The following is a 12,427-nucleotide window of genomic DNA, read 5'->3' as shown; positions in this document are numbered from 1 at the left end:
CTCTGTGATTCCCTATGCTCTTAGATTGCCCCCCAAACTCATTGGGAGTTTGCTGCTCCCCCATCGATATAAACTTCATAAGGTCCTTCTAAACACTTTTTCAACTATAGGTTGGCTGTAATTGATATTATGAAACACTTTCAGTTTAAAACACCAGGAAACGTAGACGCCAACAGTGTGTTGCTTAGTGATGGAATCATCTACAGGGGACGGGGCCTCTTTCTCAACGGTACACCAATTTAGCTCTCTTTGTTTCCCTTTCTTGGCTTTCTTCTTTTCCCCTAACTTAGAATACCTCTGCTAGTCTTCAGAGCCCGAACTGAGCTTGAATCTGAAACTCAAAACATAGTCTGTTATCACATCTCCTGTGGCAATGGACATAAAATGCCCACGAACAGAAGAGTTGTTATAGTATAAATAAATGAAAAGTACTGGGGGAAAGCACAGCAAGTAAATATATCAAAATATTCCTCCACAGAGGGCATGATGCCCAGGCACAAAAGGGGCAAGGGAACATGAGGGAACTGAGTCCTGATGGTACCCACCTCCTAGCCCATGGTTCCAAGTCCCTCCTAGAGAGCCTACTCCTGTCTTCATGAAGCTTAGTTAGTCAACTTGGTACTGTCAGCTGCCTCAGGATCTTTCCTTAATTTCCCCCTTTTACTTAAGCTAATTCAAGCTATGTATGGCTGACCCGATATAATAGCCTGCCCAAAAATGGGAATTTTTATTTCATGGAATCAGGAAGATTTGAGCAACTAAACAGGAAGAGCAGACATATGGCTGGTCTTCAGGAACCCTAAAACCACCATTAACCTTCTCCATCTCTTATCTCTGCTTCTCCATATGAGTGGGTCTCATTCCATCTAGCCACATGGTGGGAAACATGGCAACTGACCTTTCCCAGGTTTCTTATCCCTGGGTTCAACTATGCAATAAAGGAAGAAACAAGTCAGGGTTTAACATTTCTACTGACGTGTTTCAGTAGTAAAAATATAAAGAGAAAGAAAATTATTGAGTTCAGTGGTTCCTTTTCCATGTGATATGGACAGTAGCTTCTGTTTGGATTATAACTGTGTAAAAAAATATTCCTTCCTATGACTAAGCTATTTGACTCTTCTAAATTCCTTTTTTTTAAGTGTATAAAGGAAAGAATGAATTTTAAAAGATTGCTATGTGTCTTTTCTCAAGCTAAACACAGAAAAACAAAATGAGAATATAAACAAGAATATATTTTTAAATAGATGAAAGCTAAAAAACATTCATGTGTTAATGTCTCTGCAGTCAAAATTAAATGTGATATGACACAACAAAGGAGGATATTACATTCCTAACATAGAGGAATTTAAAGTCAAGGATACTGAACTATGATAAAAGCACCCTGTGTTCTTCTACCCTGCCCAAGCACAGGGTGCTTCCGAAAGTTTGTTTAATTAGAAATTGACTGTACTTGACATTATGAAACACATCAAATTTAAAACACACAAGGGGGCGCCTGGGTGGCGCAGTCGTTAAAGCGACGCCTTCAGCTCAGGGTGTGATCCTGGCGTTCCGGGATCGAGTCCCACGTCGGGCTCCTCGGCTATGAGCCTGCTTCTTCCTCTCCCTCTCCCCCTGCTTGTGTTCCCTCTCTCGCTGGCTGTCTCTCTGTCACATAAATGGATAAAATCTTTAAAAAAAAAAAAAAACAAACAAAAAAACACCAACAAACACAAATGTCCAATGCGTGTTGCTTAGTGATGGAGCTCATCTATAAATGAACTTCTGCAATTATTTATAATAAAAAGGACTTGGATTAGTGCAAATACAAACGTTCCTTGATCTGAGAACATGAGAATTCTTAGTCGCTCTCACTCAAACTTCATGGAAGAGTCCTGTAAACGTTTTGCTTATTAAACTTCCAGATGCATTCTTAACCCCTTCCTCTCTCTCTTCTCCCAGCATATNTAAAACACCAACAAACACAAATGTCCAATGCGTGTTGCTTAGTGATGGAGCTCATCTATAAATGAACTTCTGCAATTATTTATAATAAAAAGGACTTGGATTAGTGCAAATACAAACGTTCCTTGATCTGAGAACATGAGAATTCTTAGTCGCTCTCACTCAAACTTCATGGAAGAGTCCTGTAAACGTTTTGCTTATTAAACTTCCAGATGCATTCTTAATCCCTTCCTCTCTCTCTTCTCCCAGCATATCTGCAGGGAAATGCAATAGTGAACAATGCAGAAAATAACCATTTTCGTTTTTATAGTTTCTTCTATTTTCCCCTGATACTATTTTCCAATGCGTGTTGCTTAGTGATGGAGCTCATCTATAAATGAACTTCTGCAATTATTTATAATAAAAAGGACTTGGATTAGTGCAAATACAAACGTTCCTTGATCTGAGAACATGAGAATTCTTAGTCGCTCTCACTCAAACTTCATGGAAGAGTCCTGTAAACGTTTTGCTTATTAAACTTCCAGATGCATTCTTAACCCCTTCCTCTCTCTCTTCTCCCAGCATATCTGCAGGGAAATGCAATAGTGAACAATGCAGAAAATAACCATTTTCATTTTTATAGTTTCTTCTATTTTCCCCTGATACTCTTTACCAGGAGTGAGACCCTGTTATGTAAACAACGAAGCCCAGTAACTGGAGTGCCTGCCGTGACAGCATCCACATTGGCCGCTTTCCCCAGATTTGTAAGATTCTTGTGGTAAGAAGAATTACAGCCGAATTCCCTTACTGTTTCAAAGTCAAATACTCATTGAGATCAATGGTTCCCAGACTCTAGATTTCAAAAATGAAATTTCAAAAATGTGTGGTGAACCAGCATAGGTCTGCCAACTTTTTCTTTTGCCAAGAAAGGATTTAGGGAAAATAATGCTCTCTACTATCAGCACCATTTTACAAAACAAAGGAGGTTTTTAAGGCCAAGGAAGTAAGCAGTACAATATGTCAAGTTAAAAAAAAAAAAAAAAGCAGGGGGGGGGGGGTCATCATTCCCAGGAAGAAAGGGTAGACAACTATACACTGATTGTATCAGTCAGAATTCTGACAAGAAGCAGACAGCACCCTCAAAGAGGTTAAATTAAAAATATTTCAGTGAAGTAACTACATAGGTGTGGGCAAAATTTTTAATACTCCAACAGGGGATATGAGTTACCCAGAAATAGCCACAGCAGGAAGCCATTATTTCTCTGGGGCCTGAAGGGTGAGGAAAGGGAACAGTGTTTCCAGAGCCAAGCGAGAACAGGAGACAACAGGAGCTGGATCTGGGACAAAGGCAGCCACGCCCTGCCATGATGAGGAATGGATAGTGGAGCTAAAGGACCACATTTATCTCCTCCATCCTGCCTGAACTCAACTGGAAATCAGAGGGCAAGGGAGTCTGGGTGTTGCAGTCCACAGACAGCCTCCAGGGGCACAGAACAGGGTCAAAAAGGGTAAAAGACGGATCGGGCTGTGGGTCCACTAGAGCATATGGACATACTCTGGTGAGGGGGCCAGGGACCAGACAGAGGAAAGGGTGTACATGTGAATGTCATTTTTCATTTCAATTGCAGGAAAATTACAAGAGAAATTTTATTTTAAGATATGATATTGCTTGTAATTATATACTTGATACATTGGTCATTCAGTGGCTCAGTATCTAATAGTGTAACATCAAGTGGGGTTCACATGGGCAACTCGGTCCAGTACTTTATTTTTATCACACTCATTATTAAAAATTCAGCTTCACATAGGTATAAAATGGAAGCAACACTCAACATTTTTATTTAGTTCAGAACATTTTGAGTGAACTAATGCCGAAATACAACAGCCTCCGGCCTCAGAGACTTCTACCTCAGAGGTTCCCAGACTTTTGCTACATATTGATATCATCTGGGATCTCCAGAAAAAAAACAATGATGCCTGGCTTACACCCCAGAAATACTGGTTTCATTGCTAGAAGTGGAACTTGGCAAAGGAATTTTTAAATAACTTCTTATTTTAGGAGTTTCAGATTTAAAGAAAAGCCATAAAGACAGGAGAGTTCCCATATATCTTCTCCTTGGTCTCCCCTATTATAACCATCTTACTTGAGTATGGTGCATTGGCCACTCTCAATGAACCAACCTTGAAATAGTGATACATAATTTTAAACTAAAGTCTATACTTCATTCAGATTTCATTAGTCTTTACCTTATGTTCCTTTTCTGTTCCTGGATCCCGTCCAGGATATCACATTACATTTTAGTCAGCATGTCTCCTTGGGCTCCTCTTGGCTGCAATAATTTCTCAGAATTTTCTTGTTTTGGATGGCCTTGATGGTACTGAGAGGTACTGGTCAGGTATCTTATACAGCATCTTTCAATTTGGATCTGTCTCATGTTTTTCTAATGATGAGACTCTTGTTCTATGTTCCGTGGGGAGGAAGACCACAGAGGGAAAGTGCTACTCTCATCACAACATGTCAAGAATATATATTATCAATATGATTTATCACTGTTAATGTTGACCTTGATCACCAGGGAGACACAGTGTTTACCAGGTTTCTTCACTATAAAGTTGCTTTTTTTTTTTTTAAAGATTTTATTTATTTATTTGACAGAGAGAGAGAGAGACAGCCAGTGAGAGAGGGAACACAAGCAGGGGGGGTGGGAGAAGAAGAAGCAGGCTCGCAGCAGAGCAGGGATCCTGATGCGGGGCTCGATCCCAGGGGATTGCACCCTGAGCCGAAGGCAGACGCTTACTGACTGAGCCACCCAGGCGCCCCTATAAAATTGCTTTTTTCTTTTCCTTTCCTCCCTGTACTCGGAGAGGAAGTCACATATGCAGCCCACACTTAAGAAGTAGGGAGTCACGCTCCTCCTCCGTGAGGACGGGGGATCTACATAAATTATTTGGAGTTCTGCTTGGGAAATTTGTCTATTTCTCTCACAATTATTTATTGATTCAATCATTTATTTATATCAATATAGATTCATAGAGATTTATTTTATATTCTGGGCTATAATCCAATGCTACTTTATTTTGTGGCTCACATTGTTCCACTGTTGGTCATTAGGAATTCTTTCCATTGGCTCTTGTCTCCCTTCGATATGCTCCATCATTGTAAGGTGTTATTTGTTTATTTTTGGCACTTCCATTCTTTCTGGCACTATAAGATATTTCAGGCTCCTCTTGTGTATTTCCTGTACAGTCAGCCATTTCTCCAAGGATTCCTGATTCCTTTTACTGGCCAATAGTATTAGAAGAAATATATGGATATGTGTGCGTATCCTTGTTTCTAGGCCCTTTCAGCTGACAGAGCAAAAAATATATATATATATATATATATGTGCATATAGCTAATCCCCATATAGACACATACCTATAAATATTTCTATATGTAAACATCTATGTCATAGAGTTCATGCTAATGTCTCTAACTCTTATCCATAACCACAGGGATCATTCCTGCCTCTGCACTTGCTTACCTGTAGACTCCTAATATCCATTTACTTAATTGTTTAATTCTGGTATACATGTATATTGATTTCAGAACTGTTAACCCATGCCCCCAGGGGAAACTTTATCAACTAGAATAGAGTGTTTATGTACACTCCCCTTTTTCCTTTGGTCTTCTAGTCACCACTTACTTCCAAAGTTATTTAGGTCAGCCAACTTTTCCCCTAGTCCTGGCAGTGAGGTTTTTTCATACATTTGTAACATAGTTAGATTGTTTTGTCATATTCTGTATTCCATTCTGGGAACCCTTGACCTCCTAAATGATTTCTTTTAATCTGCATACATTAAGGCTCACTCTTTGTGCTGTAGAGTTCTATGGGTTTTGGCAAATGTATAGTGTCAGGTACCCAACATTACAGCATCATACAGAAAGTTTTCACCACCATTATGCTCACAGGTACTTCATCTATTCAACTTTCTCCCCTCCCTAACTGTCAATAATGACTAATTTATTTATTGTCTTTATGGTTTTGCCTTTCAAGAATATCCTAGAAAGTCATACAGGAGACAGCCTTCTCAGACTGGTTACTTCCACCTAGAAATATCCATCATCATTCATCTGTATCTTGTGTGACTTGATAGCTTATTCTTTTTTATTGCTAAATAGTATTTCATTTATATGTATGCACCTTGATTTGTTTATCCATTCACCTTTTGGAGGACATATGGTTGTTTCCAGATTTTGTTGATATGGGTAAAGCTGCTATAAATTTTCAATGGAGGTTTTTGGGTGGACATAAGTTTTCAAATCAACTAGGAGGGATCATAATAAATTATACTTGGCTTTATAAGAAACTGCCAAACTGTCTTGCAAAGTGGATGTATGACTTAGGGATTTTTAAGAGCTTCCCAGACAATTCCAATGTGCAATAAAGTTTAGGAGCTGATGCTCTGCTCTGAATGGTTTGAGGAAAAAGTCAATTAGGGATAAGATGAATGTCTATCTCTGAGGGCTACAAAAAGAGAGCTTCAGTGCATTCCCTTCCTCAAGACTACTCATAATTCAAGACACTGATCATATAAACAGCAGTCAGGAATTTTTGTGGATAAATAAATCACAGATAAATCTGGTAACAAATCTTGGAACTTTACTATTCCACCTACTTACCTTTGTGAGAGGTCAGATAAATGTCCATACTGCTAAAGATGTCCTCTGAAATGCCACCTGAAAAGGATATATAAAGAAAAAAGCCAAAGTGGGTAAGAAGGATGGGTTAGTCAGATGCTTTGCAACCAAGTTAACAGAACCCCAAATCAGCTTAAGGAGAAAAAGGGCAGGAGTGGGGGGTGGTATTTATTCGCTTATGTAGTTGAAATGTGCAGGGGTAGCTGAGTCTCAGCATGGCACAAATGACACCAGCAAAATGGTCTTTCCTCCCTCTCCTCCTCCATCTTCTTTTCCTCCTCTCCCTTTCTCTCCCTCTCCTCCTTATCCAACCCCATCTCCATCTCTCCAGTCTTTTCTGTATTAACTTCATGCTGGGTAGTGTCTCTGTATGTGTACAGATTTCTTCTTATAAGGACACCAGTTAGATTAGATTAGGGTCCACCCTAATGGTCTCATTTTAACTTAATCACCTCTTTGAAGGTGATATCCCCAAACATAATCACATTCTGAGGTATTGGGAGTTAGGTCTTCAGCTCACAAATGTTGGAGGGGACAAAATTCAGTTGACAACAATTATGCTTCCAGTGGGCAATCATTTCTTGTTTTGTATATGAAGGAGAAAAAGATGAGGACTACTGCAGATCTATCTCATATAACTTTCATATTTTCAATGTTGCCTTATTAAAACCTCTTATTCTCTTTTTTAAAAAATACATTCCTTGAATTTTTTTAAAGGAAAAGCTAAGGGAAATAACTATATTCTAGGAAAATATATCAGAAGACCATATCTTGAGCATCCTACTTGGATTCTTGTGTTTTGTGAGTCACCATATTTGGTACTATCAACTTTAATTTTGGTCATGATTTAAATGACTGCTGAGAGAAGAAAACCTAGGAAATCACTCTGAAGAGCCCTAATATTTAAAAAAGAGGAAAAAGGTGGGAGCTCCATTGTTATGAGTTAAATTATTTTCCCCAGAAAGCTGTTTCTTAACACCTGATACCTGTGACCTTATTTGAAAATAGGGTCTTTGCAGATAAAATCAAATTAATATGTGGTCATTCTCAATTAGGATGGGGCTTAATCCAGTGCGATTGCAGTCCTTATAAGAAGAGAAAGCAGAGACACCAGGAAGAGAATATCACAGACAGAGAAGATGGACATGTGAAGACTAAGGCCAAGTTTATAGTTATGTTGCCACAAGAGAAGGAATGCCTGGGGCTACCAGAAGCTGGAAAATCAGGAAAGGATCCTCCCCTAGAAGCTTCAGATGGAGTATGGACCTGTCAGCATCTCGATTTTGACTTCTAGCTTCCAGAACTGGGAAATAATAAATTTAAGTTGTTTTAAGCCATCCAGTAAGGTAAGAAATTTACCTTTTAGGGGCACCTGGGTGGCTCAGTTGTTAAGCGTCTGCCTTTGGCTCAGGTTATGATCCCAGGGTCCTGGGATCGAGCCCGGCATCGGGCTCCCTGCTTGGCAGGAAGCCTGCTTCTCCCTCTCCCTCTGCCCCTGCTTGTGTTCCCTCTCTCGCTGTCTCTCTCTCTCTGTCAAATAAATAAACAAAATCTTAAAAAAAAAAAAAAAGAAATTTACCTTTTAGACATCAAAGGAAGGCAATGGATGGAGAGTCGTTTGTATTGTCAACTACTCTAGACAGGTTAGACAATATCCAAACTATGAGTATCCATTGAGTTTAGCATTACACAGGTGCATAGGTATTTATCGCTAATATTATAAGGAATTGTTGAGCAGTTTCAGTAGAGAGATCACTTCTGTCTAAAGGATTAAGGAAAATTTCATGGAGAGCATGGCATTGAAGCTGGAATTTAAAGCCAAATAGGGAGATATTGAAGTGAGATGAAGAGAAGTGAGTGAAATTATGGAGAGAAAAAGATGCAATGTGTAGAGGACACGGCCAAGAGAACACAAGGTCTTTATAAAGGAGATGTTGTCTGGAGTCCCATCATGGATGTCCTTAAATGCTATGATAAGAAGTTCGAACTTTTCTTTAGAAATTGGGATATGGCACAATATTAAGTATAAGTTAAGAAGGTTGTGTGGACAATGTTATGTAAATACTAGTAAGTAAGCATTTGGCAAACAGGAAGACTATAGACAAGGAAAACTAGAAGCTACCAGAATGCCCAGAGGAGACATTCTGAGGACCTGGACTAAAGTGACAATGAGAATGGAAATACAGTTCCTATTTTTGAAGCCCTATCATGCACCAGGTCCTCTGCTGGCTGCATTATATATGTTAATTGCACTAACTCTGACAATTCCTCTCTCTGATTGAACTTACCCTCCTAATTGTGTACCTGTGGAAACTATGACTCAGAGATGTTAGGTATCTCACCCAAACTCACACAAAGCTAATAAATGGTGGGACTGATATTTGTATCCAGAAATTTGGTATATCTTTAGGCTCTTGTCTCATCAACTTACCTATCCTACAGCTCATGTTGCAAATTCCAGACATTATTTGGAAAATGTATCAAATGAGACCACACACTTTGCAATTTTACACAACCTCCTCCAAAAAGGGAAGAATATTGTGAAAACACAGCAATTCTCTTTGGGAAATCCAGTGTGTGGATTGCAGTTCATTTGCCATCTATTTTTCCATCTTTCCTATCCCCTAAAACACACTGCTTCACTATCATAAGCATTTAATAGCTCTTCTTTTCCCCCTGGTACCTGAGGACATCAGGTGCATTTTGACATAGGAAAGAAAAGTACCTTTTTGAACTATCTCTGAAGCGCTGTTACTCAGTGCACATTGATTTTCCTTTTAAACTAGAATCACTTAGTGTTTCTCTGTCAGACATTCACTGACAACCACTTATCCCTGAGACACACATGAATGAATCAGACAATTTTCTAATGATACTGAATTGGAAAGAAAACGGTACCTTGATTCCTGTTTGTAAGTTTATTGTATCAAAATACAGATGCAAACTTCTAAAGAGGGCATTCTTCTAGGCTTGATGAAATAGAACACAAGCTATACTTTGATGAGCTTTTAAAGAACTCTTTGATCTACTTCTTTTTAATAATAAAATATTGGGAAGTCAAGTGTATTCCCGCACATCTCAGGCATTTAAGGAAATGACCAACATCATCGCAAGATAACTGGCTGCCATCTTTTGAGAATCTAAACTATAAACAGGAGAACTGGAGGATTAGGAAAGAAAAGCACAGGGACCGAATAATTGCCTTTCCTCCTTCTGTTTATATAACAAATGCACTCATTGTTGCCATGGCAAAGGAGCCAGTCTGTTTTTCTCATTCCTCTGTTTCTACCCATTATTATTATATCCAACACCAGAAAATGTCATATTTCACTATCATCTTTCTTGGATCATTATGTTTATCCATCTACTCTGCATTTACTACTCTAGTCACCGTCTTTTTCATAGTGATACTCAGACAAAAAGTGATTTTAGGCGAGGGAAGTGGCTTCAGATGCAGTTAGAGGCATCAGGAAGCAAAGAATGACGGAAAGGGGGAGGGGAGAGGAAAGACCGCAGCTCTCTAGTCAGGAGGGCCTCCCTAACCTTGGAAAGCCCCTCAGATCCAAAAGGAAAAAACTCTAAAAATGTGATTTAAAGCAAATTCCGCCTTGTTGATAAACTGAATTGACTTTGTGGCTTTCTATTTTCTATTATCTATTTTGGCTTTCTAAACTCCCAAACAACCATCATGATGGGGGTCATGCGTCTCTTTTGTCATGATCAGGCTGAGCTCATCTAAGCATAAAGTCTAAATTAGGAGAATTAATACTATCACCGCTCTAAAATAGTTGTACAACATGTAGAGTATTCTGCCCAATCCCTGATGCCACATTTGTCAGAGCCAGTGACACACTAATGTATCTTCAAAAGGTGATAACCAAAGTCTTGCAACCACGTCCCCCATTAATGCATTTATGTATTCAAAAATTACTTATTAAAAGCATATTATGTACTAAGCACTGACCTAACCTGAAATTAAAAACAAAATACACGAGTAAGACTTCATCCCCTTCTCTCAAAAAGTTTACATTCCAATCTAGCCATGCAAGAGGTAGTTGAATGAACAGGGTATTTTTAGTTTAGGAAAGAGAAGACTGAGTTTGAAGAACTATCCCTGAGAAGATAGCAAATTTAGGAAAATGCTACAATCTGTAGGAAACAATCAATAAGGGTGAGGTAAGTGGTTGCATCCTGTTTATATGCCCTGAGGCTTGAGTGTATAAACAATCAGCTCAAATGTTCTTTCGTGTTCATTTCCATTCTGCAGGCAAAAAGATGAGGCAGCCTGCCTTTCCTTTCATAAATCCCTCAGTTGCAGACTCTGATATTCTTGTTAAAACAATCCCATGGAGAGACACCTGGGTGGCACAGTAGGTTAAGGGCCCAACTCTTGGTTTGGGCTCAGGGTCTCGATCTCAGGGTCGTGAGACTGAGCTCCATGTCTGGCTCCACACTAAGCGCGGAATTGGCTTCAGATTCTCTCTCCCTCTCCCTTTGCCCCCTGCTCGTGCTCTCTCCCTCTCTCTCAAATAAATACATCAATCTCAAAAAAAAACCAAAAAACAAAAAAACAATCCTACAGAACAAAGGGACCATGGGAAAGCTCGGGACAGGAAAGTTTCCAGCCTTGAAAAATTTAGAAAGAGTCCGGCCAACAAACAGCCTGGATTCTGCCTTCAAAGATTTGAACAGTTCTCATGTGCAATAAGTAAGATTCTAGACTTATATAAAACTGCAAGAAACTAATTTGAGACTAATGAGTGGATACTATAAAAGTAAGCTTTCAGATCAATACTATAAAAAAAAAAAAAGCTCTAGAGCCAAACTTCTCAAATTGTAATACGCATGTGAAATACTGGAAAAGCCTGTTAAATGTAGATTCTGATTCAGGTCTGGCATCAGGCCTGGGATTTTTCATTTCTAACAAGAGCCCAGTTCGGGCTGATGCCACCGGTCCTCGGATTGAATCTCATGTACCGCTGCTCTCAAGTCCTCTGACAACAGGGCTCACTGCGATGCACTGGGTTGCCAGGGCTAGAGCTATTTACCCAGAAGCTGAATAACTATTTGTCAGGCATGCCAGAGAAAGGATATCTATTCTGCATGACCGAGTGGGCTAGATGCTCCCTCCCAAATCTAGTGTTTCAGTCAGGGCTTTATTTATAAAGGAATGAATTTTACATGTGATGGCTTCCTTTAAGTAGCAAAACACTTGCACACAGATAATGAAGAAAGTAAAGTGAGACTTCTCACCACTTGAATAGATGTGGAAACAAAAGATCTTAGACATTTGCACCAATGCCGAACTATTTTGACTACTACAGCTTTGGAGTAATACAAAGTATTACCTCGTAGTGATAGCTCCTTTTTTTTTTTCTTTTTTAAGATTGCTTTGGCTATTTGGGGTCTTCTGTGATTCCACATAAATTTTAGGATTATTTGTTCTAGTTTTGTGAAAAATTCTACTTCCTACTCTTATTCCCTTTACTCAGCTAGCATCTCTGCTCATCTGGGTAGTTTAACTGGTGGGTGACCCAGATTCACATTCTTGAAATGTATAGGCCCCTGATTACCATGCTGTTCTCCTCAGGCCATGGCTTACTTCACATGTGTATTTACTAGTGATAAGTAGTGATCAAATCAACATCAACATTGATAAGCCATGTTAATAAAAATCATATTTTACCTCCGTGGTCTTTCTCCAAAAACCACATAACCTTAATGATGAGAAAAACATCAGACAAATCTCAACGGAGGGACATTCTACAAAATACTTAACCAGTACTTCTTAAAACTGTCAAGGTCATCAAAAACAAAGAAAGT

General features: G+C 39.1%; 1 long non-coding RNA gene across 2 annotated transcripts in view; it reads right to left on the bottom strand.

The window, feature by feature from the left end:
* Window positions 1–1,622: 1,622 nt before the first annotated feature.
* LOC117800991 overlaps window positions 1,623–12,427 on the bottom strand; it is a 32,992-nt gene continuing 22,187 nt past the window's right edge. Inside the window, exons 2-3 of one of the 2 annotated variants that reach the window (XR_004623259.1) lie at window positions 6,587–6,643; window positions 1,623–1,647 (exon numbers count right to left, since the gene is read on the bottom strand). This is a non-coding gene — a long non-coding RNA (uncharacterized LOC117800991). Of the gene's footprint in view, window positions 1,670–6,586; window positions 6,644–12,427 lie in introns of both variants that reach the window. The other variant, XR_004623258.1, reaches the window with a different exon arrangement.

Source organism: Ailuropoda melanoleuca, chromosome 2, assembly GCF_002007445.2.
Source record: "Ailuropoda melanoleuca isolate Jingjing chromosome 2, ASM200744v2, whole genome shotgun sequence".
In the NCBI taxonomy this organism is placed as follows: domain Eukaryota; kingdom Metazoa; phylum Chordata; class Mammalia; order Carnivora; family Ursidae; genus Ailuropoda; species Ailuropoda melanoleuca.
Note: the sequence above shows the minus strand (reverse complement) of the source record. Positions and strands in the feature narration are given on the sequence as shown.